This window comes from Symphalangus syndactylus, chromosome X, assembly GCF_028878055.3.
Source record: "Symphalangus syndactylus isolate Jambi chromosome X, NHGRI_mSymSyn1-v2.1_pri, whole genome shotgun sequence".
Lineage (NCBI taxonomy): Eukaryota > Metazoa > Chordata > Mammalia > Primates > Hylobatidae > Symphalangus > Symphalangus syndactylus.
In genome coordinates this window covers 107,950,224-107,977,574 of record NC_072447.2, presented here as the reverse complement: position 1 = coordinate 107,977,574, position 27,351 = coordinate 107,950,224, and the positions used below count along the sequence as shown (strand labels likewise).

The window sequence follows — 27,351 nt, the reverse complement described above, 5'->3', positions numbered from 1 at the left end:
GAGACAGAGGCTCGCTCTGTCGCCCAGGCTGGAGTGCAGTGGTGCAAGAAAGAAAGAAAAAGAAAGAAAGAAAGAAAGAGAAAAGATCTACTGCAAATAAAAAAATATATATCATATAGCTTAAGTTGATTTAAAACAAAGGCCTTAAACTAATTTTTAGGGTTTTTTTCTTGAAATGAGCTAATGGCTTGTTTGTGTAAAGCTTTTCCATTAAAATAAAAAATTTAAAAAATCTTGTACATAACACAGTATTGTTGTAGAGCTCATATGAAGCATTTTATATGGTAAAGTCAATTAGCTCCCTAATTGTGGACAAATTAACAGTTGGTTCCTGTTCTTTTGCTATAACATACGTGTGCGCACATGAAGAAATGCTCCTCATCACTGGCCATCAGAGAAATGCAAATCAAAACCACAGTGAGATACCATCTCACACCAGTTAGAATGGCCATCATTAAAAAATCAGGAAACAACAGGTGCTGGAGAGGATGTGGAGAAATAGGAACACTTTTACACTGTTGGTGGGACTGTAAACTGGTTCAACCACTGTGGAAGTCAGTGTGGCGATTCCTCAGGGATCTAGAACTGGAAATACCATTTGACCCAGCCATCCCATTACTGGGTATATACCCAAAGGACTATAAATCATGCTGCTATAAAGACACATGCACACGTATGTTTATTGCGGCACTATTCACAATAGCAAAGAGTTGGAACCAACCCAAATGTCCAACAACGATAGAGTGGATTAAGAAAATGTGGCACATATACACCATGGAATACTATGCAGCCATAAAAAATGATGAGTTCGTGTCCTTTGTAGGGATATGGATGAAACTGGAAACCATCATTGTCAGTAAGCTATCGCAAGGACAAAAAACCAAACACCGCATGTTCTCACTCATAGGTGGGAATTGAACAATGAGAACACATGGACACAGGAAGGGGAACATCACGCTCCGGGGACTGTTGTGGGGTGGGGGGAGGGGGGAGGGACAGCATTAGGAGATACACCTAATGCTAAATGGCGAGTTAATGGGTGCAAGAAATCAACATGGCACATGGATACATATGTAACAAACCTGCACATTGTGCACATGTACCCAAAACCCTAAAGTATAATAAAAAAAAAAAGAAAACAATTTTAATTAATGCAAAAAAAAAAAAAACATACGTGTGCCATCCATGTAGCCCTGGCATCTGTGCAGACACATCAGTTTCAGTTCTACTGTCACTTGGAAGATCAGGTTCAGCATGAGTTTTTGTCAGGTAGCTTTAATACCTGGAGTTTTCTTTCTTCTCTTTTTTACTTAGTTGAAGTTTAAGAGGAAAAGTACCAGTGTTCAGATTTGAACTATCATAGTTTCTATATTCAACAAACTATTTGAAGTATATTGTGTTTTGGTTTGCTCTTGTTTCAAAGTGTATCCAAGTAGGATTCCTGAAATATAGAAATGAAACTTGTAAATAAATGAATGGCTGATAAGTATCCAAAATTAGGGAGATAAATGATTCACTAAACTTAGGAAGCACACCTGGACACATCATAGTAAAGCTACAGCATAATGATAAACAAAGATCATAATAGCATAAAATAGATACATTGCCTATAAACGAGTACAAAATAGACAGCAGACATCTATACATCAACAAATGGAGGCCAAAAAGGAAAAAATAGCTGTCATGCTAGAGTTGCATTCCTAGCCAAACATCATTTATGAAGTAAGCTGTGACAGACGTGCAGGTAGATCGCCCCGAACCCCCTTCAAGGACAGATTTGCTGCTTCAGCTGCTGGGACAGCAGTCGGATGCCAGTCATCAGCCATCAATTCCTTCAGGTATGACTCAAGCTGCAGAAGCTGCCTTGCCCAATGTCACGCACTTGCAGAGACTGACCACATCCAAGGACTGATACAAGAGGAGGCACAAACATCTGGCTTGCTCTGCCCAAGGTGGAATGATTCTGATAGGCCATTTTACCTTCAGAGCTCCCCTTGGGATCCAAAGAGGCTTTGGTTGGGCCTGCAGTATGGATGCACTTCTCTCTGTGCCCACTCCTGCTTCCCTCCCTTCCATTCCTCAGGGGTTAATTCTAAGTACATGTCATGCACACTAAAATCCATCTCAGAGTCTGCTTCCTGTGGATCCCAATCTGAAAAGACATTTCTAACTAGAAAAGTAGCAGTATTTACACCAGTGAACTTCACCTTCAAAGAACGCAGGAAGAACATACTTTAGGTGATGGAAAGTGATCACAAAAAGATAATCTGAGATGCAAGAAGGAATGGTAATGGGCTACATTAGCAAACATGAGTAACAAAAAATCAGAGAATGTGCAGAACCGTTCTCATACTGACAAAGCTTATTTTGGTGACTAAAGAAACTAGATAAGACTAAATAAAGCTACTATGCATCACTCAGATGATGGGAGAATCCAATGACAGCAGCTCACGCCCCTGGAAACATATTTGAATGTCAAAGAGCCAATCCTTTAAGATGGATCACAAATGGCTAACTGGGCCTAAATTCAAATGGAGCCAAGGGGCCATTTGCTGACTAGAGGTCACACATGTACTCTGAGTTCCCAGAAAACCCACATCTCTGTTCAACTTTGGGGCTTCCAGAGCACACCAGAACCAGCCAAGCAGAGCTAGGCTCTATCAACAAATCAGGGATCAGCATCGTTAACCAATCAGAGCTCAGCTGTGCAGGCCTATCAGAACTCAGTGATTTCAATCCTTCATTTGCATAAATGGGCTTTATTAGGGAGTTCAGAGGGAATGAACTTTAAACCCTACCACTCACTATTAAATCCTACCACTCCCTTCAATGCAATTGGTTTCACACCCAAGACAACCTCTCCCAGGATTGCCAAGTATTCACTGGCACAAGTGCTCTGTCCTCCAAATTCCTTTTCAGAGAACTTTTGTTCACACTCCTGTCTCCACTGGCTCAGCCAATGACGGAATTACAGTCTCTGAGCCACAGTCACTGGCCAAAAGTGTATGGAGGTGACCCAGGATGCCTCGGTTTGGATATGATTTGTTTGTCCCCACCCAAAAACACGTTGAAGTGTGATCCCCAATGCAGCTGATGTGGGCAGATCATGAGGGGCAGATCTCTCATGACTGGCTTGGTGCCATTCTTCCAGTAGTGACTTAGCTCTCACTCTGGAGAAACTGGATTCATTCTCTTGGGAATGCGTTAGTTTCCTCCCCTCTAGAGAGGGTTGTTACAGAGCCAGGACATCTCTTGGGTTCTCTTTACACCTGTCCTCTTCCCATTTGACCTTATCTTCTATATTATGAGGCAGCACGGAAGCCCTCACAGGAGCCAGGGCCATGACCCTGTGCTTCCCAGCCTACAGAACCATCCGCTAAATAAACTGCTTTTCCTTATAAATTACGTAGCCTCTGGCATTCTGTTATAGTGACACAAAATGGTTCAAGACTCAGGATGAACGAAGAAGAGCTTATCTGGGCTGTTCCTGCTGGGGCTTAGAGGAGAAAATTGGAGTGTTTGTGTGCTATTTGTTTGTTTGCTTGCATGTTTTAATGATGGCGATTTGAGAATATTAATTCAAGGACTATATGGACATGACACTTGCCTCCTCCATCCAACAAGAGCAGGATTTGATTGCTACAATTTCAAGTAGGATTTGTGTACCCCAATTTGTAGAAAGGCCTGTTTAGAAGTTTATGTGTGTGTGCTTGCCTCACTGGTTTTCTTACCATATTATACCTTTTTAGGTAAAAGAGACTTTTTTCCCCATCGTAATCTGGGACCATTTTACTAACTTCATTGTATTACTAGGAGGATTTGCTTTACCTGAACGGTCTGACAGGGAGCAACCTTGCCAAGACAGGCCATTTTGAATTACACGTCATTGGCGTGCTCAATTACTTCCATTACACTTAATACTCAAGTTCGTAAGTCCTGTCTTTGGTTCAATTGCTACAACTTATTCTGAGGTAGACATATTTGAGAAATGTTTTGCATGTAATATCATAAATCCTTTGAATGTTGAAATGTTTCCATTTTATCAATATATTTTTCCTCCCTAAGAAGGTTGCCTTGAGAATCCATTTTTTAAAGAATTTAGGAATTTTAAAAATACTGTAGCTGTTATGTCTATTTGCGGATTCTAACATTTAGAGCACTTTTTAAAAAAGCATCTAAGTATTGTTAAGAATGCAGTTTTAAATGAGAACACATGGACACAGGAAGGGGAACATCACACACCGGGGACTGTTGTGCGGTGGGGAGAGGGGGGAGGGATAGCATTAGGAGATATACCTAATGTTAAATGACGAGTTAATGGGTGCAGCACACCAACATGGCACCTGTATACATATGTAACAAACTTGCACGTTGTGCACATGTACCCTAAAACTTAAAGTATAATAAAATAAATAAATAAATGCATACATACCTGAAAAAAAAAAGAATGCAGTTTTAATCTTGGTAAATGTTGAGTATTTCTAATTTTTTTAAATCAAAGCTCTTTTCTTTTTGTGTTGTCTGCTTGGAGACTGTGGCTTTGTCATTGTTCCTTATCCCCATTCACTGAAGGGGTTGATCAGAACTGAGGACAGGAGCCAAACAGCCAGGTTCTTTTATGCCCAGGAGCCCTCGGCTGCCGTGTCAGGGAGATCCTGCTCAAGCCAGGGCAGCTTAGCCCAGGATAACAGTAGATTCTGAGATGGGTGAGAAATGGTTCACACGGGGCCATAGTCATTCCTCTGGCATAATGGACTTGGGCTCTGGAGGTCAGGATCTCTTCAAGGAGCATGAGATGAAATTGCCTCTTTGGGAGTTTTCAGTGACACCCTTCAAAGTGCTCATGTGTGACATGGATCAGCTGAGGTGGGGGGCAGATGAGCTTTCTGCCCTGTGGGGCATCTATCTGTGTAACTTTTTCTAGGGAGGCAAGGAGACAGGGTGTTTAGGTAGGCCAAAGTCCACCATGACTGGTTGATAAGACGCCAAGCAACAGGACCATCCAATCACCTTGAACGCTGCGCTGTGTGTCACTTCATCCAATCAGACCTCAAGTTAGCCCATGATGTCAGCCATGCGGTGACTACGGTGACTACAAAAGGCCCTCCCACTGGTGATCAACAGCTTGTCTGTTCCTCCTATCCACTGGCAGCTGCCTCCAAGATGGCTGAGCCTTCCTCTGAGATGACCTCTGACAAAGGCCTGAGCACCAAGGAGCCCAAAGCGGCCAATGCCATGATGGCCCACAAGCAGAAGAAGCACGGGCACTGCCACTCCAGCCACTGCAGGGACAGCTTCGCCACCTATTTTGCCCGGGTGCTGAAGTGGGTTCACGTGGGCCTCAGCCTTTCCCGCGAGGCAGTGGATGTCATAGATTCATTCGTTCATGATATCTTGGAGCACATCGCCACCAAGGCCGGCCACTTGGCCTGCTATACCAAGTGCACCACCATCATCTCCCGCGAGATGCAGACCACCATTCGCCTGATGCTCCCGGGGCAGATGGGCAAGCACGCCATGTCCAGGGGCTCCAAGGCTCTGCTCCGCTACACCAGGAGCAAGTGAGCTGCCTCAGGAGCACCTGAGCACCGAAACCCAAAGGCTCTTTTCAGAGCCACCGCATTTGGCTTGAAAGACCTGTAGCCCACCAAGGGGGGGACCTGCTGGAGGGTGGGGGTGGGTGGCACCCTTTTGATTTGGGGACTGTCGAGGAGGCAGGTGGCCTGTGGCGTCCTGACGATTTTTCATGCATTCTTTCCCCGAGAACTAAACATTATCAACTCTGCTTCAGTCTATATATGTGGTGCAGTTTTTCTTAGGAAAATAATTCATTCCATTTAGTGAGTTTTCATTTAATCACTTTACTACATGCATGATCATTTCTGTCAGTTATATTTCTAAATCACCCTTTATTAGGATCAGTTGGGTCACAATTGTTTTCATAATAAAGTCATTCACCTTATTCTTTGTCAGTCCTCCACACTTATGCAGTATCATTATCCAGAGGGATTTTTTTTGCATTGTATGCAAAATATAAATTACAAAAGCACATATGAGAATCATGAAATTCACAATCAAACTTGTCAACTTATCTTAGGGTAATAGTTTATATTTATCAGGAAGATAGAAACACAGAAATAGGTAAATCAAGTTTTCAAGAAACAATTTCTGTTTCAAGCAACCATTTCTTTTTCATGCTTTTGGAGTCTCAGATTACTATTCCATTTCATTCACGTTTATCCAGTTCTTCTCTTTTAAAGCCTGTAATCTTTCAAGGTTTAGAATAAAAATTTAAGGTGTGCAATTATGCATGGATGGTGGGACTGTCCAATGATAACAGCCCAAGTCCCTGTCTCCGCTAGCACAGCCAATGAGAGACCTGCAGCCTCTAAACCACAGCCATTGGCCCAAAATGTGGGACGGTTGCTGGAACTAAAGCATTAAGATCTTACTTGTGCAATTCAGCCTTGAGGTTGAATAGAAACAGATTCGATTCTTTAGCTATGGCTGTCAGATTGCTCGTTTTTAATCATGGTGATTTAAGGACATGAATCCAGAGCTGGGAGCAGCACATGCGTCTAGCCTCTTGCATCAATTCAAAACAGGACAAAGGGGAAGGGGTGGAGCCAAGATAGCCAAATAGGAACAGCTCCAGTCTACAGCTCCCAGCTTGACAGACGCAGAAGACGAATGATTTCTGCGTTTCCAACTGAGGTACTGGGGCGCATCTCACTGGGGATTGTTGGACAGTGGGTGCAGTGCACTGAGCCTGAGCCAAAGCAGGGCAAGGCATCACCTCACCCAGGAAGCACAAGGGGTCAGGGAATTCCCTTTCCTAGCCAAGGAAAGGGGTGATGGATGGCACCTGGAAAATTGGGTCACTCCCACCCTAATACTGCACTTTTGCAATGGTCTTAGCAAACGGCACACCAGATTATATCCTGTGCTTGGCTCTGTGGGTCCTATGCCCACAGAGCCTAGCCTCGCTCATTGCTAGCACAGCAGTCTGAGATCCAACTGCAAGGCAGCAGCAAGGCTGGGGGAGGGGTGCCCACCATTGCTGAGGCTTGAGTAGGTAAACAAAGTGGCTGGGAAGCTCGAACTGGGTGGAACCCACTGCAGCTCAAGGAGGCCTGCCTGCCTCTGTAAACTCCACCTCTGTGGGGCAGGGCATAGCCAAACGAAAGGCAGCAGAAACCTCTGCAGACTTAAATGTCCCTGTCTCACAGCTTTGAAGAGAGTAGTGGCTCTCCCAGCATGCAGCTGGAGATCTGAGAATGGACAGACTGCCTCCTCAAGTGAGTCCCTGACCCCCAAGTAGCCTAACTGGGAGGCACCCCCCAGTAGGGGCAGACTGACACCACACATGGCTGGGTACTCCTCTGAGACAAAACTTCCAGAGGAACGATCAGGCAGCAACATTTGCTGTTCACCAATATCTGCTGTTCTGCAGCCTCCGCTGCTGATACCCAGGCAAACAGGGTCTGAAGTGGACCTCCAGCAAACTCCAACAGACCTGCAGCTGAGGGTCCTGACTGTTAGAAGGAAAATTAACAAATAGAAAGGACATCCACACCAAAACCCCATCTGTATGTCACCATCATTAAAGACCAAAGGTAGATAAAACCACAAACATGGGGAAAAAACAGAGCAGAAAAACTGAAAATTCTAAAAATCTAAGCACCTCTCCTCCTCCAAAGGAACGCAGCTCCTCACTAGCAACAGAACAAAGCTAGACAGAGAATGACTTTGACGAGTTGAGAGAAGAAGGCTTCAGATGATCAAACTACTCCGAGCTAAAGGAGGAAGTTCGAACCCATGGCAAAGAAGTTAAAAACCTTGAAAAAAGATTAGGTGAATGGCTAACTAGAATAACCAATGGAGAGAAGTCCTTAAAGGACATGATGGAGCTGAAAACCATGGCACAAGAACTATGGGATGAATGCACAAACCTCAGTAGCTGATTAGATCAACTGGAAGAAAGAGTATCAGTGATGGAAGATCAAATGAATGAAACGAAGCAAGAAGAGGAGTTTAGAGAAAAAAGAATAAAAACAAATGAACAAAGCCTCCAAGAAATATGGGACTATGTGAAAAGACCAAATCTACGTCTGATTGGTGTACCTGAAAGTGATGGGCAGAATGGAACCAAGTTGGAAAACACTCTGCAGGATATTATCCAAGAGAACTTCCCCAATCTAGCAAGGCAGGCCAACATTCAGATTCAGGAAATACAGAGAATGCCACAAAGATACTCCTTGAGAAGAGCAACTCCAAGACACATAATTGTCAGATTCACCAAAGTTGAAATGAAGGAAAAAATGTTAAGGGCAGCCAGAGAGAAAGGTCGGGTTACCCACAAAGGGAAGCCCATCAGACTAACAGCTGATCTCTCGGCAGAAACTCTGCAAGCCAGAAGACAGTGGGGGCCAATATTCAACATTCTTAAAGAAAAGAATTTTCAACCCAGAATTTCATATCCAGCCAAACTAAGCTTCATAAGTGAAGGAGAAATAAAATCCTTTGCAGACAAGGAAATGCTGAGAGATTTTGTCACCACCAGGCCTGCCCTAAAAAAGCTCCTGAAGGAAGCACTAAACATGGAAAGGAACAACCGTTACCAGCCACTGCAAAAACCTGCCAAATTGTAAAGACCATCGAGGCTAGGAAGAAACTGCATCAACTAACGAGCAAAATAACCAGCTAACATAATGACAGAATCAAACTCACACATAACAATATTAACCTTAAATGTAAATGGGCTAAATGCTCCAATTAAAAGACACGGACCGGAAAATTGGATAAAGAGTCAAGACCCATCAGTGTGCTGTATTCAGAAGACCCATCTCATGTGCAAAGACACACATAGGCTCAAAATAAAGGGATGGAAGAAGATCTACCAAGCAAATGGAAAACAAAAAAAGGCAGGGGTTGCAATCCTAGTCTCTGACAAAACAGACTTTAAACCAACAAAGATCAAAAGAGACAAAGAAGGCCATTACATGACGGTAAAGGGATCAATTCAACAAGAAGAGCTAACTATCCTAAATATATATGCACCCAATACAGGAGCACCCAGATTCATAAAGCAAGTCCTTAGAGACCTACAAAGAGACTTAGACTCACACACAATAATAATGGGAGACTTTAACACCCCACTGTCAACATTAGACAGATCCACGAGACAGAAAGTTAAAAAGGATATCCAGGAATTGAACTCAGCTCTGCACCAAGCAGACCTAATAGACATCTACAGAACTCTCTACCCCAAATCAACAGAATATACATTCTTCTCAGCACCACACCACACCTATTCCAAAATTGACCACATTGTTGGAAGTAAAGCATTCCTCAGCAAATGTAAAAGAACAGAAATTATAACAAACTGTCTCTCAGACCACAGTGCAATCAAACTAGAACTCAGGATTAAGAAACTCACTCAAAACTGCTCAACTACATGGAAACTGAACAACCTGCTCCTGAGTGACTACTGGGTACATAACAAAATGAAAGCAGAAATAAAGAAGTTCTTTGAAACCAATGAGAACAAAGACACAACATACCAGAATCTCTGGGACACATTCAAAGCAGTGTGTAGAGGGAAATTTATAGCACCAAATGCCCACAAGAGAAAGCAGGAAAGATCTAAAATTGACACTCTAACATCACAATTAAAAGGACTAGAGAAGCAAGAGCAGACACATTCAAAAGCTAGCAGAAGGCAAGAAATAACTAAGATCAGAGCAGAACTGAAGGAAATAGAGACACAAAAAAACCCTTCAAAAAATCAATGAATCCAGGAGCTGGTTTTTTGAAAAGATCACCACAATTGATAGACCGCTAGCAAGACTAATAAAGAAGAAAAGAGAGAAGAATCAAATAGACGCAATAAAAAATGATAAAGTGGGTATCACCACCAATCCCACAGAAATACAAACTACCATCAGAGAATACTATAAACACCTCTACGCAAATAAACTAGAAAATCTGGAAGAAATGGATAAATTCCTGGACACATACACCCTCCCAAGACTAAACCAGGAAAAAGTCGAATCTCTGAATAGACCAATAACAGGCTCTGAAATTGAGGCAATAATTAATAGCTTACCAACCAAAAAAAGTCCAGGACCAGATGGATTCACAGACAAATTCTACCAGAGGTACAAGGAGGAGCTGGTATCATTCCTTCTGAAACTATTCCAATCAATAGAAAAAGAAGGAATCCTCCCTAACTCATTTTATGAGGCCAGCATCATCCTGATACCAAAGCCTGGCAGAGACACAACCAAAAAAGAGAATTTTAGACCAATATCCCTGATGAACATCGATGCAAAAATCCTCAATAAAATACTGGCAAACTGAATCCAGCAGCACATCAAAAAGCTTATCCACCATGATCAAGTGGGCTTCATCCCTGGGATGCAAGGCTGGTTCAGCATACGCAAGTCAATAAATGTAATCCAGCATATAAACAGAACCAACAACAAAAACCACATGATTATCTCAATAGATGCAGAAAAGGCCTTTGATAAAATTCAACAGCCCTTCATGCTAAAAACTCTCAATAAATTAGGTATTGATGGGACGCATCTCAAGATAATAAGAGCTATTTATGACAAACCCACAGCCAATATCACACTGAATGGGCAAAAACTGGAAGCATTCCCTTTGAAAACTGGCACAAGACAGGGATGCCTTCTCGCACCACTCCTATTCAACATAGTGTTGGAAATTCTGGCCAGGGCAATCAGGCAGGAGAAAGAAATAAAGGGTATTCAGTCAGAAAAAGAGGAAGTCAAATTGTCACTGTTTGCAGATGACATGATTGTATATCTAGAAAACCCCATCATCTCAGCCCAAAATCTCCTTAAACTGATAAGCAACTTCAGCAAAGTCTCAGGATACAAAATCAATGTGCAAAAATCACAAGCATTCCTATACCCAATAACGGACAAACAGAGAGCCAAATCATGAGTGAACTCCCATTCACAACTACAACTAAGAGAATAAAAAACCTAGGAATCCCACTTACAAGGGATGTGAAGGACCTCTTCAAGGAGAACTACAAACCACTGCTCAAGGAAATAAGAGAGGACACAAACGGAAAATCACTCCATGCTCCTGGATGGAAAGAATCAACATCTTGAAAATGGCTATACTGCCCAAAATAATTTATAGATTCAATGCTATCCACATCAAGCTACCAAAGACTTACTTCACAGAATTGGAAAAAACTACTTTAAAGTTCATATGGAACCAAAAAAGAACCCACATTGCCAAGTCAATCCTAACCCAAAAGAACAAAGATGGAGGCATCACGCTACCTGACTTCAAATTATACTACAAGGCTACAGTAACCAAAACAGCATGGTACTGGTACCAAAACAGATATATAGACCAATGGAACAGAACAGAGCCCTCGGAAATAGTGCCACATATCTATAACCATTTGAACTTTGACAAACCTGACAAAAACAAGAAATGGGGAAAAGATTCCGTATTTAATAAATGGTGCTCAGAAAACTGGCTAGCCATATGGAGAAAGCTGAAACTGGATCCCTTCCTTACACCTTATACTAAAATTAATTCAAGATGGATTAAAGATTTAAATGTTAGACCTAAAACCATAAAAACCCTAGAAAAAAACCTAGGCAATACCATTCAGAACATAGGCATGGGCAAGGACTTCATGTCTAAAACACCAAAAGCAATGGCAACAAAAGCCAAAATTGACAAATGGGATCTAATTAAACTAAAGAGCTTCTGCACAGCAAAAGAAACTACCATCAGAGTGAATAGTCAACCTACGGAATGGGAGAAAATTTCTGCAATCTACTCATCTGACAAAGGGCTAATATCCAGAATCTACAATGAACTCAAACAAATTTACAAGAAAAAAACAAACAACCCCATCATCAAGTGGGCAAAGGATAGAACAGCCACTTCTCAAAAGAAGACATTTATGCGGCCAAAAGACACATGAAAAAATGCTCATCATCGCTGGCCATCAGAGAAATGCAAATCAAAACCACAATGAGATACCATCTCACATCAGTTAGAATGGCGATCATTAAAAAGTCAGGAAATAACAGGTGCTGGAAAGGATGTGGAGAAATAGGAACACTTTTACACTGTTGGTGGGACAGTAAACTGGTTCAACCACTGTGGAAGTCAGTGTGGCGATTCCTCAGGGATCTAGAACTGGAAATACCATTTAACCCAGTCATCCCATTACTGGGTATGTACCCAAAGGACTATAAATCATGCTGCTATAAAGACACATGCACATGTATGTTTATTGCGGCACTATTCACAATAGCAAAGACTTGGAACCAACCCAAATGTCCAACAACGATAGACTGGATTACGAAAATGTGGCACATATACACCATGGAATACTATGTAGCCATAAAAATGATGAGTTCATCTCCTTTGTAGGGGCATGGATGAAACTGGAAAACATCATTCTCAGTAAACTATCGCAAGGACAAAAAAGCAAACACCGCATGTTCTCACTCATAGGTGGGAATTGAACAATGAGAACTCATGGACACAGGAAGGGGAACATCACAGTCGGGGGACTGTTGTGGGGTGGGGGGAGGGGAGAGGGACAGCATTAGGAGATATACCTAATGCTAAATGACGAGTTAATAGGTGCAGCACACCAACATGGCACATGGATACATATGTAACAAACCTGCACATTGTGCACATGTACCCTAAAACTTAAAGTACAATAAAAATAAATAAATAAATAAAACAAAAACAAAATTTGATTGACATATCCATCACCTATTGTTCACTTACCTGTTGTTTTTCCTGATGAGACATTCCAAATATATAATATGTTATTAGTTAGTTTGAAATCTATGATACTTTATTATTGACTACAGCCACCCTAGTGTGCAATAAATATCAAAAAAAAAGGGGAAAGGTAGGCAATTTAAAAAATTAAGATGACTGCTTTTTGCTCAAGCAACTTGAATGTTAATATTTATTTTAATGTTTTCTAATTTCCATTGTGTTTTCTTCATGGCCTTAGTACTTTTTGTTGATTTATTAATATATACATGTATTGCTTTATCTCAAAGCAGTTGGAGATTTTCCATTTTTAAAAAATTGATTTGTAGTTTTTTACCTCTGTGGAAAGGAAATAAACTTTGTGAATCTATTCTTGAAATTTGTTGATTTGCTTCAAAGCCCAATATTTCATCAGTTTTCTTAAATGTTCCACTCACTGTTTAAAAATAAAATTAAATAACCCTTTTATAATAATGCAGGAACCTGTAAATGATATTTTGAAAAAAAAGTTTTCTGTGTAGTAATTTGTAAGAGAGCGACTTTGTTCCAGTGTGTAGTTGGCAAACCACAGAGACACAGCCTTTGGTGTAAAATAAAGATGTGTTCCAAAGAACAAAGGAAGAATTCAAGTTTTATAGCAAAATTTCCTTCCCAGGTTCCCTTTCAGGTAGGTTTGTGCAAAATGAAGGATTCCGACTCATTTAGTTTTGATGGATGATAGAACTGAGCCCTGATTAGTTGAGACAGTTGAGCCTTGATTGGTTGAGGCCAGTGAGCTCTCATTGGTTGGTTCAAGTGAGCTCTGGAAGTTTTGCAGTTTGTTCTGTTATTAGTCTCTTACCTTTGTGTGTGTGAGTTCTGACTGGTTGGTTCGAGTAAGCTCTGGAAGTCTCACAGTTTAGTCTGTTATTAATTTATTACCTTTGTGTTTGTCCGTGTGTGTGTGTGTGAGTTCTGACTGGTTGGTTCGAGTAAGCTCTGGAAGTCTCACAGTTTAGTCTGTTATTAATTTATTACCTTTGTGTTTGTCCGTGTGTGTGTGTGTGTGTGTGTGTGTGTGTGTGTGATGAGAGCACATAAAATCTATTCTCTTAGCAAATTTTTAACATACAATACAATATTATTAACTACAGCTCTACTCTTGTAGAAATCTCTAAATTTATTTATCCTGCAAAACTACAAATTTGCACTCTTTAATCTACATCTCCCCATTTCCTGCCACCCCTCTCCATCCCTGCTAACCACCCTTCTATTTCTGTGTGTTTGACTTTTTTTCTTAGATCTTACATATAAGTGAGATACAGCATTTTTCTTTCTGTGATTGGCTTATTTCACTTTATAAACCTGGAGGTTTATTCTCCAGGTTCATCCATATTGTCATAATGGCATTATACCCTTCTTTTCTAAGGTCGAATAATATCTTAATGTGTGTGTATATATCTATGTCTATATACAGATATAGATGTCACAACTTTTTATCAATTCATACATCTATGAGCACTGAGGTTGCTATTGCGAATAAAGCCACAATGAACGTGGCAGTACAGATATGGCCTGAAAAGATCTACAAAGCCAAGCAGATAATTTGAATAAGTAGAGTGGACCAAGCCTGTTTTGCTCCCTTCTAGGACGGCAGCATGTTGGAGTACAAATGAAACATCTGTAAATATTTGAATAATGTTTTTATTGGCTCTGTGTGTATGATGAATGATTCTCCTGCACTGCTCCCCCACCTCTAACCACAAAATAATTACCAGCATCCATTGGAATGCACGTATTATCCTAATCACTGGGTTTTGACCAGTCTAGGTACTCCACTAAAGATATTTCCTTTCCTTGACTCCAGAAGAGAAACCATATGATTTTTGGGCAAAGGGGTTTGAACAGAACTTTGGAGATGAAGGTGGGCTATGGGTTAAAAGTGTAACATGATGCAATACTCAAAATGTGGTGTACATGCCTCTTCAAGTAGATGAGATAGTTTTAAGTGGTACACAGATTTGTAAGGAATTTTTTATTTGTATAAATATAAGAGGTACAGGTGCAGTTTTGTTACATGGATATATTGCACAGTGAAGTCTGGGCCTTCAGTGTAACCATCACCCAAATAGTGTACATTGTACCCATTAAGCAATTTCTGATCCTTCACCCTCCTCCCGCCCTTCCAAGTCTCCAATGTTTATTATTCCACACTCTATGTCCACGGAGGTACACAGATTTTTAAAAGAGTTTATGCAGTTTAGTGTGAATTAAAAATATGTCAATAACATGTTATCTGTGAAACCATAGATATTATTGCTTACAAAATACAAAAAAGTTATTTAAAATCAGTTAATTAAAATAGCTTTCTTAAATAATTGTATAGGTGATATGCACATATGGCAAAAAAGGATCAAACTGTTAGTGGAATGACTAGTTAACATGTTGTCAAAATGCCTAGGAATCAGACAAACCTGGTTCAAACCTCACCCACCAATTACTAGCCATGTGACTTTGGGCAAGTAACCTAATTTCTCTGAGTCTCAGGGTAAAATAAGAATAATAACAGTACCTGCTACACTGGGTTGTTGTTAAGCTTAAGTGAGGGGGGCATTATAGTGTAGTGATGGGGTGCACAAAATCTAAAGCTAGATGCCCTGGTTTCAAATCCAAGCTCTACCACTTACCAGCTAAGTGATGTTGAGCAACTTACTTAACTTTTATGTGCCTTAATTTTCCCACCTGTAAGTGGGATTATTACGAGGGTTGTATGAGTTAATACCTTTGGAGTGCTTAGAAACATTCTAGCATATATTAAGTGTTCCTTGGAAACAATCCTGGTGTAAGCATTATGTGTTTGTTAGATTAAAAATCAACGTGTAGTCTGAACACGGTGGCTGACCCCTATAATCCCAGCACTTTGGGAGGTCAAGGTGAGAGGATCGCTTGAGCCCAGGAGTTCAAGATCAGCCTGGGCAACATAGCAAGGCACTGTCTCTACAAAAAATTGAAAAAGTAGCCAGATGTGGTAGTGCACACTTGTAGTCACAGCTACTCAGGAAACTGAGACAGGAGGATTGCTTGAGCACAGGAGTTTGAGGCTGCAGTAAGCCATGATTGTGCCACTGCATTCCAGCCTGGGAGACAGAATGAGACCCTGTCTCAAGAAAAGAATAACAATAAAAAATAAATGTCTACACATCTCCCAAAATTTAGCAAGTTCTCATGAAATGTAACCCATTGATGTTACTTTGGATTTCCAACACCAAAAAGAAATAAATATACAATCAGCATTTGATTAAGAGGCAGCATTTAATTGCTCAGCATACACAGAGAACTAGCAAACTCCAGCACCTCTCTGCAGTAGGAATTAAAAACAAATCTCATGGAAGCTGGGTCTTCTTCAAGGACTATCAGGAGTGAGATTAGAGAGAAGCCCCAAGTTATCTTTCTGTATCCTGCTAAGGTAAGTGTGGGCCATTTCAATTTACAGATGAGGAAATTAGGTCTCAGAGAAATTAAGCAAGCTGTCCAATGTTATGAAGCATATAAATGATAAAGCTAGATGGTATGCTACCTTTATGGAAGAACCTACATCCCAAGCAGAGGAATTTAGAGTTTATCCAGTGAAGTGGGGAGATAAAATGTGTATTTTATGGAAATTAGTACGGTAGAGGTATAATGATGATGAGAGTAACATAACAACAATATCATTAGTTGAGATTCTACCACTATTATTGGATATCTCTGAAACATTCTTAGATATCCAGTCTTAAAAAAACTCTCCTGTGATACCACATCTCACTTTTGCTACTTACTGACCAGTATCCATTTTCTGTTTTTAATTCAAACTTCTTTGAAAGAGTACTCTGTTTACATGTCCATTTCTCATCACCCACTCACTCCTCAAAAGACTGAAGTTTGGCTTTTATTCCCCAACCCATCCCTATCCCCCAACACATACTCCAACAAATCTACCCTCATCAACCCTCAGATACACACATACCTTGAACATATTGTGGGTTCAGTTCCAGACGACTGCAATGAAGTAAATTATCACAATAAAGTAAGTAACACAAATTTTTTAGTTTCCTAGTACATATAAAAGTTATATTTACTCTATACTGTAGTCTCTTAAGTATACAATAGCATTATGTCTAAAAAACATATGTAACTTAATTTAAAAATACTTTGCTGCTAAAAAATGCTAATGATCATCTGAGCCTTTAATGAGTTGTAATCTTTTTGGTGGAGGAGGGTCTTCCTTTGATGTTGATGGTTGCTGACTGATAAAGATGGCAGTTGCTGATGGTTGGGGTGGCTGTGGCAATTTCTTAAAATAAAACAGCAATGAAGTTGGCCACATCAATTGACTCTTCCTTTCATGAAAGATTTCTCTGTGGCATGTGATGCTGTTTAATAGCATTTACCCACAGTAGAACTTCTTTCAAAATTAGAGTCAGTGCTTTCAAACACTGACACTGCTTTATCAACCAAATTTATGTAATATTCTAAATCCTTTGTTGTCATTTCAACACTATTCACAGCACCTTCACCAAAAGTAGATGCCATCTCAAGAAACTACTTTGCTCATCCATAAGAAACAACTCCTCCATGCTCATGGATAGGAAGAATCAATATTGTGAAAATAGCCTTACTGCCCAAAGTAATTTATATATTCAATGCTATCCCCATCAAGCTACCAGTGACTTTCTTCATAGAATTGGAAAAAACTACTTTAAAGTTCAAATGGAACCAAAAAAGAGCCCGCATAGCCAAGACAATCTTAAGCAAAAAGAACAAAGCTGGAGGCATCACGCTAACTGTCTTCAAACTATACTACAAGGCTACAGTAACCAAAACAGCATGGTACTGGTACCAAAACAGATATATAGACCAATGGAACAGAACAGAGGCCTCAGAAATAACACCACACAACTACCATCATCTGATCTTCGACAAACCTGACAAAAACAAGAAATGGGGAAACGATTCCCTATTTAATAAATGGTGTTGGGAAAACTGGCTAGCTATATGTAGAAAGCTGAAACTGGATCCCTTCATTACACCTTATACAAAATTTAACTCAAGATGGATTAAAGATTAAAATGTAAGACCTAACACCATAAAAACCCTAGAAGAAAACCTAGGCAATACCATTCAGGACATAGGCATGGGCAAAGACTTCATGACTAAAACACCAAAGGCAATGGCAATAAAAGCCAGAATTGACAAATGCGATCTAATTAAACTAAAGAGCTTCTGCACAGCAAAATAAACTATCATCAGAGTGAACAGGCAACCTACAGAATGGGAGAAAATTTTTACTATCTACCCATCTGACAAAGGGCTAATATCCAGCATCTACAAATAACCTAAACAAATTTACAAGAAAAAACAACCCCATCAAAAAGTGGGCTAAGGACATGAACAGACACTTCTCAAAAGAAGATATTTATGCAGCCAACAGACATATGAAAAAATGCTCATCATCACTGGTCATCAGAGAAATGCAAATCAAAAACACAATGAGATACCATCTCACACCAGTTAGAATGGAGATCATTAAAAAGTCAGGAAGCAACAGATACTGGAGAGGATGTGGAGAAATAGGAATGCTTTTACGCTGTTGGTGGGAGTGTAAATTAGTTCAACCATTGTGGAAGACAGTGTGGTGATTCCTCAAGGATCTAGAACTAGAAATACCATTTAACCCAGCAATCCCATTACTGGGCATATACCCAAAGGATTATAAATCATTCTATGATAAAGACACGTGCACACATATGTTTATTGTGGTGCTATTCACAATAGCAAAGACTTGGAACCAACCCAAATGTCCATCAGTGATAGACTGGATTAAGAAAATGTGGCACATATACACCACTGAATACTATGCAGCCATAAAAAAGGATGAGTTCATGTCCTTTGCAGGTTAATGGATGAAGCTGGAAACCATCATTCTCAGCAAACTATCACAAGGACAGAAAACCAAACACTGCATGTTCTCACTCATAGGTGGGAATTGAACAATGAGAACACATGGACACAGGGTGGGGTCATCACACACTGGGGCCGGTCAGGGGATGGGGACCTGGGGGAGGGATAGCATTAGGAGAAATACCTAATGTAAATGATGAGTTGATTGGTGCAGCAAACAAACATGGCACATGTATGCCTATGCAACAAACCTGCATGTTATGCAGATGTACCCTAGAACTTAACGTATAATAATAATTTTTTAAAAAGAAACAGCTCCTCATCCATTCAAGATTTATCAAGAGATTGCGGAAATTCTGTCACATCTTCAGGCTACACTTCTAATTCTAGTTCTCTTGCTATTTCCACCACATCTGCAGTGACTTTCTCCACCGAAGTCTTGAAACCCTCAAAGTTATCCATGAGAGTTCGAATCAACTTCTTCCAAACTCCTGTAAATGTTGATATTTTGACCTCCTCCCATAAATCATGAAAGTTCTTAATGGCATCTAGAATGGTGAATCCTTTCCAGAGGTTTTCAATTTTCTTTGCTCAGATCCATGAGAGGAATCAATATCTGCAGCAGCTATAGCCTTATGAAATGTATTTCTTAAATAGTAAGACTTGAAAGTCAAAGTTACACTGTGATCTATGGGCTACAGAATGAATGCTGTGTTAGCAGACATGAAAACAACATTAACCTCGTTGTATATCTTCGTCAGAGCTCTTGGGTGACTAGGTACTTTGTCAATGAGCCATAATATTTTGAAAGGAATCTTTTTTTCTAAGCAGTAGGTCTCAGTAGTGGGCTTAAAATATTCAGTAAATTATGCTGTAAACAAATGTACTATCATCCAGGCCTTGTTGTTTCATTTCTAGAGCACAGACAGCATAGATTTGGCATAATTCTTAAGGGCCCAAGGATTTTCGGAATGGTCAATAAGAATTGGCTTCAAATTAAAATCACCAGCTGCATTAGCCTCTAACAAGAAGGTCAGCCTGTCCTTTAAGTCTTTGAAGCCAGGCATTGACTTCTCCTCTCTATCTGTGAAAGTCCTAGATGGCATTTTATTCCAATATAAGGCTGTTTTGTCTGCATTGAAAATTTGTTGTTTCGTGTAGCCACTTTCATCAATTATCTTAGCTAGATTCTCTAGATAACTTTTTGCAACTTTTACATCAGCACTTGCTGCTTCACCTTGCACTTTTATATTATGAAGATAGCTTCTTTCCTTGAACCTCATGAACCAGCCTCTGCTGGCTTCCAACTTTTCTTCTGCAGCTTCCTTATCTCTCTCAACCTCTGCAGAATTGAAGAGAGTTAGGGTCCTGCTCTGGGTTAGGCTTTGGCTTAAGGGAATGTTGCAGCTTGTTTGAATTTCTATGGAGACCACTCAAACTTTTTCCATATGGGCAGTAAGTCTGTTTTGCTTTCTTACCATTCACGTGTTCACTGGAGTAACACTTTCAATTTCCTCCACAAACTTTTCCCTTGTGTTCACAACTTGGCTAACTGTCTGGTATAAGAGGCCTAGCTTTTAGCCTATGTTAGCTTTCAACTTTCCTTCCTCACTAAGCTTAATCATTTCTAGCTTTTGATTTAAAGTGAGAGATATGTGACTATTCCTTTCACTTGAACTCTTAGAGGCCACCATAGGGTTATTAATTAGCCTAATTTCAATATTGTTGTGTCTTAGGGAATAGGGAGGCCTGATTTAGCCTGCCGTCTTATGTGGGCACAGTTCATGGTACCCCAAAAGAATTACAATAGTAACATCAAAGATCACTGATCACTACAACAGGTATAATAATAGTGAAAAAGTTAGAAATATTTCAAGAATTATCAAAAGGTGACACAGAGACACAAAATGAGCACATGCTGTTGGAAAAATGTCACTGATAGACTTGTTTGATGCAGAACTGCTCCAAGTCTTCAATTCGTAAAAAACACAGTATCTTCCAAGTGCAATAGAGTGAAGTGCAATAAAATGAGATATGTCTGTATTTACCACCAAGTACTAGGTAGGCACCATTCTAAATTATATATCTATGTCCTCATTTAGTCCTCACAATACCCATGAGATAGGTAACATTATTTCCATTTTACAGATGAGGAAATAGACCCAGAAAAGTTAAGTAACTTGCTCAAAATCACAGAGCCTTAAGGCAGAACTTTTGGCCAAAATGTATGTCTTACTGTCAATTTATGGCCACTGTGCTGACATATTGTCAGATTGCCTGGTGTCCTACATTCATAAGACTTGTTTCTGAAAGAATCTCGCAAACCAAAGATTGGTAAATTTGATTTCCATTATGGGAAAGAGGATGGAATGTGAAATAAAAACCAATATTTATTTGCTTATATTTGTATACAGAAACTCTGGAAAGATAAACAATAAACTATTAGGCTGTGCTGTCCAATATGGTAGACACTAGTCATGTGTGGCTCTTGAGCACTTGACATGTGCCTAGTGCAACTGAGAAAGTGACTTTTTAATTTCAAAAAATTAAATTACATAGCCATCTGTGGCTGCTAGCTACTGTATTGGACAGTGCCAATATAGAACATTTGATTATCAGAAATTTCTATTGGACAGTGCTGCTATAGAGAGCCGGGGGAAATGGTGTATAGGGGCAAGGGTGATAGTGAAATTTTTATGTATGTATATATTTTTACCTTTAATTTGGACTTCTGGATCATGTATATATATATATATTATTTCTTCAATATTCTGATTAAAGTATTATCATTAGTGCTTAAGCAAACATTATGTATTGGAGAGAAACCAGCATGATATTTCAAGTGGAAACGTATTTCTTTAAAAAAACAATTTTAACATTTATTTTAGATTCAGGGGATATATGTGCAGGTTTGTTGCATGGGTATATTGCATGCTGCGGGTAGGATATAATAACCCTCTCTTCTGACCTTTGCTAAGGCTAACCTGCCTGCCTATTTTGACCTGCATTTCCTTGTTCTCACTTTCCCTGACTCTGTACCTTGGCTACTGACACAGACCTCAGGCTCACTTTGTTTTGAAATATGACATGTTTGTGTGTGCTTTCTCCCACCTAACTCTTGACGCTTTCTTACACAGGAGTGCACACATGCTTCTGTCTTCACATATGCACAGCTGAAGATGAGATGATTTCTCTGCTCCACAGTTGGGAAGGGGGATTAGACAGCAGAGAAGATGGAGAAGACAAAAGGGCTTGTGAAAAACTGCAAGTCAATATTTCTTTGGTCAGGCAGTTACCACACATGAGCACTGGCTGCCAAGCAGGAGTAGCCACCCCTCTGTTTCAGGCAGTAATTGCCATGTGAGACTATGATGGTTGTCCAGATATTCTGATTATTCAAGTAAAGCTGGAAATTTAGATTTATGTTTGATCCCTCACATCTTTAAATGCAGGCAACTAATTAAAATTAAAAGAAAACCTTCTGTCCAACATTTTGCAATCTCCAAATTATTGAAATTTTTGAAAAGCAGCTGATGCGTTTTTACATCAAAGGTAATTCTTACCATTTTTACTTTTTCACAATGGAAATAGATTTTTTTCTGATTATAAAAACACACATTCATTTTTAAACTTACCTATATTCACACTACCCCAAGAAACCATTTTTAAACTTTTTGTGTCTCCTTGTTGTTTTTCTACTTACTGGGAGGATGCCATGTGCACATCCCAATAGACAGAAAATTTCACATTTTTAATGTGAAAATTTTACAATAGTTGTTTACTCACATTAGTAGTTATGCATCTACATTATTATTTTTAATAGCTACATGGTATTCCATTGTGTGGTTGACACATTATTAATCCAATTCTCTATTGATGGATATTTAGGTGTTTATAATTTTTCATTATTAAAAACAATACTGGAATACACATTCATAACCACTTTTAAAAACATGTTCACTATATAAGATGGAGGGAGAAATTTTATCATAGAAGTTTTGTTTTTCAGAGTAGGAAAACCTGGGATTCAGTACTAGGATCCATCTTAGTTCATACTTTTATAAAAGGCATGGATGACAGAGAACATACCAGTTTTGCAGTAGATTTATTCAAGTAAACTATGACAAGTCAGCAGTGAAAAACTGCAAAAACAAGCAATGAGTGGTCAGGAAAGTGTAAGATGAACCTCAATGTGGAAAAGTATAGTAATGCATTTAGAGAAACATGTGCCAAACTATATAAAGAGTATTATCAGATTATTACATAGCACTGCTTGCTGCCACACCAGAGAAATGATTCTGTCTCGATGGGTCAATTCTTAGATCGTTTAATTATCTGTCATCGAAAATGTAGCAAACTTGACAGCAGTAATATATACTATAAATGCGCAATAGCAAGAGCATTAAGCGCTGAACTAGAAATCGTATCTGAATGTAGACTGAGCTCAGCTGCTTACTGTGATTTTGAGAAAATTGATTAGCCCCTCTGTGTCTCAGTTTTCATATCTGTTTAATACTTTGTTGTCGTAGTGATTATGAAGACCCAATAAACTATACATAAATTTGTTTGCTTAAAGAATATGATCATATTTGTTAAAGCCTCTCAGGAAAGGTGCAGCAAATAGATCCACTCTACCTATAGAGTTTTGAGCAGACAAGTAAGTCAAGGCCAGGTCTGACAAATTTTGCCAGTAAATATGAAACTAGCCCTTTTCAGATTTAGAAAGTTTACTACATACATAACACAGTGAAAGGAAGAGTAGCCAAAGGAACAAGCTCCCCGTGGTCCTGGTCCTACACACCAGGGTAGCCAAAACCAAAACAAAGGGGGCCATTGGAAGTTTGCATCTTGAGTTGTGGGACACCCTATTGCCGAGGAGCCAATGCTATGCAGCAGTTAAGCAGTTTTATAACCTGTAGTTGTACCCCAAGGGGACAAGACAGAAAGCTTCATATCTTACCAAAACTCAGAAGGCAATGAGAAACTGTCTCATGACAGCCTCCTTGGTAAGTAGGAAGAAGAGTGGGAGATGGCCTCAAGCATCCCATGTTCTCATGTTTTAGGAGAATCACAAGGTGTTCTGCCAAGACTCAGATTAGCTGCAGTTCAAGTCTTTCCCCTGTGGCCTACTGGACAAATTTGCATTTGCCCTGCATGGTCACTAAGGCACCAAAATGGAGCCATTCTCTTACCTAGGACAAATATTTTTCTACTGCTTGACCGAGGCTGATGAGAGGAGTTAACTAACTTGCCTTAGGTAGACAATGAGGGATGGGTCCCTGGAGAGCCCCTGACCGATAGGTCAGTGCCTCATCCCCACATAACACAAAAAACAGCCTGAGAAAAAAATCAAATTGCAGGCACCAATAAGCAAACTGTCACAGGTGGCTGTTCCTGGAGACATGCCCATAGCTACGCAGATAGGAGAACCTCCAGCCCATTTAGATAAAAACTTACAAAAACTTCCGACCCCCTCAGATAAAGAAAGAAGGCCTGACATAGAAATGCCTTTGTCCTTTATGTAATCAACAGGCTCCCAGGAAAACGTTTCTTCTCCTTTTCTGGGCATGAACACAGTGGGTCCAGTGGACTCTTTCCTTTCCTTTTTGCGCTGTGAGCCTGGCCTCTATGAATCATCACTTCAACTGCTGATAGGTCCTAGGCCAAACTGAGTAGCCCCTGTGAATCATCACTTCAACTCTTGATTGGTCCCAGGTCAAGATTCCAGGCCAAACTGAATCACACTTTCTCCAAGACAGCCCACAGACTAAACATATTCCTTCCCCTTCCCAATACATAAAAACCCCAGACCCCAGCCTCATAGTGGACAACCCATTTGGCTCCCCCTCTCCACTATGGAGAACTTTTTTCTTTCACTTATTAAACTTTCACTCCAACCTCATGCTTGTGTCCACACTCCTTAATTCTCTTAGATGTGAGACACAAAACTTCAGATACTATCTCAAACAACAAAAGACTACTACATATTTTAATACACTGACAGGACTATAACATATTTTGGTGCATTGGCTGGGAAAGAAAGGGATTCATCTAAAGGGTGAGTAAGAGTGGACATTTAATTCTTTACTTTCATTTTGGAGGTTTGTCCTTAGTTTTTTTTTTTTTTTTTTTCTCTCAAGAAACAAACAAAACACTGGGCCCCTGTCAGCCAGTTAAAAAATTAATAGGGTGGCTTCCAGCCTTAAGACTCAGGGAACAGGCTTGCTGGAGAGGAATTTGTCAATCCCCATCGCTCTCAGTTGTTGGGAATGTTGACTGTCTTCCAATCCAGTTTCCTTTCACAGAGGGCCTAGCTGTCACATGGGGCTGGAAGGAGGTCCCGAGGCAACTGAAGGCTTCTGGCCAAGGCTACACTTTGGTGTTACCTGAAGGCCCCTGGACTAATTCCAGTCCCTGATAGTCCATTGGGTGTTAGAGTCATGACTTCCAGACTTTTCTATTGCATTTTCTTCCTTGCTTTTCTCTACTATCATGTCGCCTATCCCTTCTTTGTATACAATGATGTGGGTGTTTTTACAACCTGGTGATATAGTCTTGTTGGGTAAAGTCAGTCAGTGCCTTAGTAATCAGAAACGCAATTCAGTGAATTATTGTCTCTGTGGTTTCCTTGAAATGAAGAAATTCCAAGACCTGGATCTGGAGACCTATTTATCTCCCAATGATAACACTCAATGGGGTTAGATGAGGGGTTATTTCTCCCAGGACAATTATCCCCCCTCATTTAAACCCTTTCTTTTCCGATGTGAAAAGCCAACATTGTCCAACAGAACTAGACAGCCTTTCTATAAAACAAGTTAATTTTCTTCTACTGAGAGACATACTGTGGGGACAGCTTATCAAGCCCCAGACGTCTCTTTTTAACTTTTGCCTGAAAAGAATTTAGTCAGAATTTTTACCTAACATTTCAGACCTTACAGGACCACCTAGTGGGATGGGGTTTTTCTCCATGGGGAGCCTTGTCAATCCTTTGCCCCAAACCTCAAGTTTCCCAATTCTTTTCTCTCTTAAGTCCCTCTGTCAGTGATCAGTCCCCATACCCCATTTGCCAAGAAAATTCCACTCTCGATAGCCTGGAGAAAGCCATCCTGACAAGACAAATTTTAGCCTTTATACTATCTCCATCAAAGGAAGGACAGCTATTCAATCCTTATGTTCTCTTGAGGCACCTGTTCTACATCCAACTACATTGTGATTTAAACAAAATAAGGATTTTATATTTAAAAGTCAATTGGTCTCACTCTCTGGGATTCCAGTGTTTCCCTGGGACCATAACAAGGGAAGCCAGAGATAGTATTTAGATACTCCCTTAATTAAAGACTGTTGCCCAAATCCAACTACAACATAATCTCTCCCAGACCCCTGGGGTACCTTGGGAGCCTTTTAGGCTGAGTGGGTCTAGGAAACCAGCAGGGTGGAAAACTAGGACCTTACACAGATGAACATGACTAATGCTGCCAACTAGGTCCTCCAGATACATGGGTGAAGATCACACTTTCATCCACGGGTGGAACCTATGGTGGTTACCAAGACCCAGAGATGAAGGGAGTGAAGAGGAGAAGGAAGATGCCCTTTCTCTCTTTCTCTCCACCCTAGGTCACTCAGAAGAGACAGAGAAGACTAAGGGATGCCTTTGTCTCCCCTATCTTTCTAGATGGGTAACAAACCATCTACAGTCTACACTCCTCTCAAGTACATTCTGAAACACTGGAACTCCTTTGACCCTGAGACTTGGAAGAAAAACAACTTATATTATATTACACAAGGGTGTGGTCATCTTACCAACTACAAGACAGACAGGAGGCCTGGCCTCCTCAGAAAAGTGTTAATTTTAATACTATCCAACAACTAGATCTTTTCTACAGGTAGGAAGACAAATGGTCCAAGGTTCCCTATATACAAACTTTCTTTGCCCTGCAAGACAACCCAAATCTTTATAAGCATTGTAAAATTAACCCTGCCCTCTTGAGAGCCATATCAGACAAGACTACAAAAGATAATTCCCCAAAGTCAGAGACAATACAACTTCTAAGTGCCCTTCCTGCCCCCCTTATCCAAGGACCCCAATAGCCATATCGTCAGCTCCTCCAGTTTTGCCACCCAAGAAACCCCTAAATTCACTGTTACCTCTACAAGAAATGCCCAGCAGACATAGTACTACTAGGGTTCAAGTTCCCTTCTCATTACAGGACCTTAGACAAATAAAAGGGGACCTAGAAAAGTTCTCTGATAACCCTGGTAGATATATAAAGCCTTTCCAAAATCTAACACAAGTGTTTAATCTTATATGGAGAGATAGCATACTACTCCTAAGCCAAACCCTAACTACCACCAAGTAGATACACCTAATGCTAAATGACGAGTTAATGGGTGCAGCACAACAACATGGCACATGGATACATATGTAACAAACCTGCACATTGTGCACATGTACCCTAAAACTTATAGTAATAATAAAAAATAAATAAATAAATAAATATGGGAGTCAAAATTAGAAGCTACTTGCTCTGTTGAAGTTGAAGTGACATTAGTGGTGGCCCAGTATCTTCAGACTCTCTGACTTATTTTGCAATCTGAAGACCTGGGCTTCCTTTGGGGTAGGGACCAAGTCTT

At 40.1% G+C, this 27,351-nt stretch overlaps 1 protein-coding gene across 5 annotated transcripts in view; it reads left to right on the top strand.

Annotated features, from left to right (window-relative positions):
- Positions 1-27,351, top strand: part of RAB9B (RAB9B, member RAS oncogene family) — a 53,301-nt gene that overhangs the window by 3,228 nt on the left and 22,722 nt on the right. For 3 of the 5 annotated variants that reach the window (XR_010119626.1, XR_010119627.1, XR_010119628.1), the window contains one exon: positions 8-382. The exons of the other annotated variants lie outside the window; for them this stretch is intronic. The gene's annotated coding sequence lies outside the window, so the exon portion shown is untranslated. Of the gene's footprint in view, positions 1-7; positions 383-27,351 lie in introns of those variants that run through there. 5 annotated transcript variants of the gene reach the window in all.